The 3,019-nt window shown below is 37.6% G+C and overlaps 1 long non-coding RNA gene across 1 annotated transcript; it reads right to left on the bottom strand.

Annotated features, from left to right (window-relative positions):
* Positions 1-794: 794 nt before the first annotated feature.
* LOC131624192 (uncharacterized) lies at positions 795-2,803 on the bottom strand. The gene is made up of 3 exons (XR_009290515.1): positions 1,800-2,803; positions 1,574-1,714; positions 795-1,489 (listed from the first exon to the last, which is right to left on the bottom strand). It is a non-coding gene; the product is annotated as an uncharacterized LOC131624192 (long non-coding RNA).
* Between the last annotated feature and the right edge of the window lie 216 nt (positions 2,804-3,019).

The raw sequence follows: 3,019 nt of genomic DNA, 5'->3' as shown, positions 1-3,019 counted from the left end.
TCAGGAGTGAATTAGAATGGCTGGAAGATATTGAAAGTGGTTGAGTAGAAATCTTTTACGTGCCCTAGCTTTGTTGGTGTTTTATGGCTTGGAAACCCTAGCTTTTTATCCAATTTCTTCGTCCTCCTTTTTCAGAACATATTAGGTATATGTATGAGAAGCTTTTAGGTCAAATCTTGGGCTGGGACACCAAGTAATTGGTGTGTTGGAAAATTGATTGAAAAATCACATAATTTCCTTCTAAATTTAACCAAAACCTATCATATTAGGAGCTACACGTTTTTGGACTATTTCATGGTGTTAATTGGGCCTTTGGATGATTAAAACCTAAGCCATATGAATTAATTCACTTATCTTGCATTTTATTTAATTTATTTGGCTTTTAATTGAATAAAATTCAAATAAATATAAATAAAAGTGACAAAAATATGAAGGTGGGTTTAAAGGTCCTTATTTAGGTCATGGATGTGTTTGAAGTCCAAATCTTAGGCCCATTAGTCAAAAAACTCAAAACTACTCAATTAGGATTTCATGCATTCTTCAAATATTGCTCAGATTGTACCAACCATAACTTGATCAATTCTTGTCATATGATGGTATTCTCGGACTTTTTAGAAAGCTCAAGATGTTGGTGTTGATAAATGTTGAACCCCAAAATTTGCCCTCTTTCTGTGCTATAAGTTATCAACGACGTTTATTTCGTCGCTCAAAAATGAAGAAAAATAATAAAGAGTTCCATTGTACATGGTGTGCGCAATCGTTAATTCAACTGAGATTCACTGGATTCCACGTCAGGATATTCTTGTGTGCTTCAATTCTTATATTCTTCAAGGGTTTCTTAAGATGTTATTGTTATGTCGGATTAGAGTTCGAATGCAAATCATGGCGTAAAGAAGTGAAGTGGCGATCAGGGTAATTATTTGTTCTCTCAAATGCTTATGACTTGATGCTTATAATGTGAGATCATTTGAGACTGAAGCTGAGAATTCATTAGGAATGTAGGTTGATTGGATTTGAATTTGATTCGGGTGTTTCCATAACTTCGCATTTTGTTCAAGATGGTATGAAGTTTTAAACTTGCAAGATTATCGAGTTGTTCATAAGGATGACTACAAGGCTCACAATGTTACGTTCATATCATCATTCAAATGTTATTCATCATTCAACTTTATTCATAAAGCCAAGTCCAATTTCCAAATATTCAGAATCCGTCATCAAGTTATACAAAAGACCATAACAATTCAGAAGCCCAAGTCATATTATACCAAAATAAGTGAAAAGAGGATGGAATAAAAAATCCAAGTGAAAATTATTACAGGAAATGGTAACCGAAATCCAAAAAAAAAAGAGATTATACAAAAGAAAACGTAACAAAACTTCATATCTCTCGGGCTCTCGGAACCGGGATTCATCATCTTCATTGATTCACCTTTCCAAAACTTCATCATCTTCAAGATACTCTCTCCATGGATTCTTGACACTCTTCAACCTTTCCAATTCAATCGCAAGAAATCAGAACAGAAATTCACCAGAAGAAAATTATAACAGAAAAAGGAAAAGGAATGTAACAAACTTTTTCGATCTGGGGACTTCATTGCTCATCTTCATCTTGACACCAATTTCTTCATCTTTCTCTCTCGAGCCTGAATTCTCCAAACAAACTTCACCTTCTTTATCATCTCAGAACGATAACCAATCATTCATTCATCACCACCTGCAAAAATTGGCAGAAGAAGAGAGTTCGTAACCGAATCGATAACAGAAAATCCCAAAAAAAAACCTGTAACAAAATACGTAACCGTTTCTTCAATCTTCATTCTTCATCACCACAATCTCAACCTTCATCACCTCATCATCAATTCTTCAATTCTCTCCCGATCCAAACTCAGAAGTTCAGAACCAAAAATTGTAACAAATTCTTCTTCATCAATAGAAAAACGATAGCAGAAAAATCTTCATTCAACTTTCGCCGCGACATCGCTTCAATCACTACAACATCATCTTCGATCATTCATTCACCTGAAAATTGCACAAGAAGAATCAGTTACGAATCGTTCCATCGCCACTTCAATGTCGCTCTCACAGTGCCTGTGAATTCAACTCCTCAACACCGCGATTTGGATATACGTAACAATCTTCACATCATCAATCATCTTCAATTCGATTCTCTTCGATTCGCGCTTCTGCATCATCACCGATTGCATCTGTGCAATATATCCTTCACGCAACTGTAATCTTCACCGATCATTCTCGCACCTTCGACAACTACGATACGCCTTCGTCTGCGAACAACTACCAATACTTCATCATCGCATCCAAATCCGAAGTGATAGAGTAATTCAAGAAGAAGAATAATTGAAGGCAAAGCACACCCGAGACTTCTCGTCGTATTTCTTTCTTCATCTTCATCGAGAACGAAGGATCACCGGACTCTGCCTCCGGTTGAGATGAGGACTGAGCAGAGGATTGAAAAGAGGAGAGGCGGGGACGATTCATGGTTGTGTGTACACGGCGGAGGAGGGAGATGAATCGGAGATGATGTGAGCAGAGATTAGAGAGATCAGAGAGATGAGAGAGATGAGCACGGAATTGATAGAGAGGAGGAGGCCGCGTGCGGCGGTGTTGATTGGTTGATCGAAAGTGAGCGGCGCCGTCGTGAACAAGAGGAAGAGAGGTTGTGCGTTCAAAAGTCCAATAGCCGCGAGCGTACGAACCCTAATCCCCTTTTGATTCTGTTTTGCGTTAACTGTGATATTAGTTTGGGTAAATGCTGTTAATTAGGACTAATTGAGAACTTAATCTGAATCATAAATAAAAATAGGATTAACATGTTGATTAACTTGGGATAAGTCTGAGGATTAATTGTCAATAGTCTGGATAAACAAAATTGAATCAAAGCCCTGGCCCAAAAAGAAATTGCTGTTAATGCACCCCCTTTCTGGCCCAAGGTACCACGTTTTTGGTACTGAATGTTGCCACAATATTTCTGTTGGGCTAAGACTTAGGCCTGCGATTTACT

Source organism: Vicia villosa, unplaced genomic scaffold, assembly GCF_029867415.1.
Source record: "Vicia villosa cultivar HV-30 ecotype Madison, WI unplaced genomic scaffold, Vvil1.0 ctg.000107F_1_1, whole genome shotgun sequence".
Lineage (NCBI taxonomy): Eukaryota > Viridiplantae > Streptophyta > Magnoliopsida > Fabales > Fabaceae > Vicia > Vicia villosa.
This window is presented reverse-complemented; position numbering and strand designations above follow the sequence as displayed.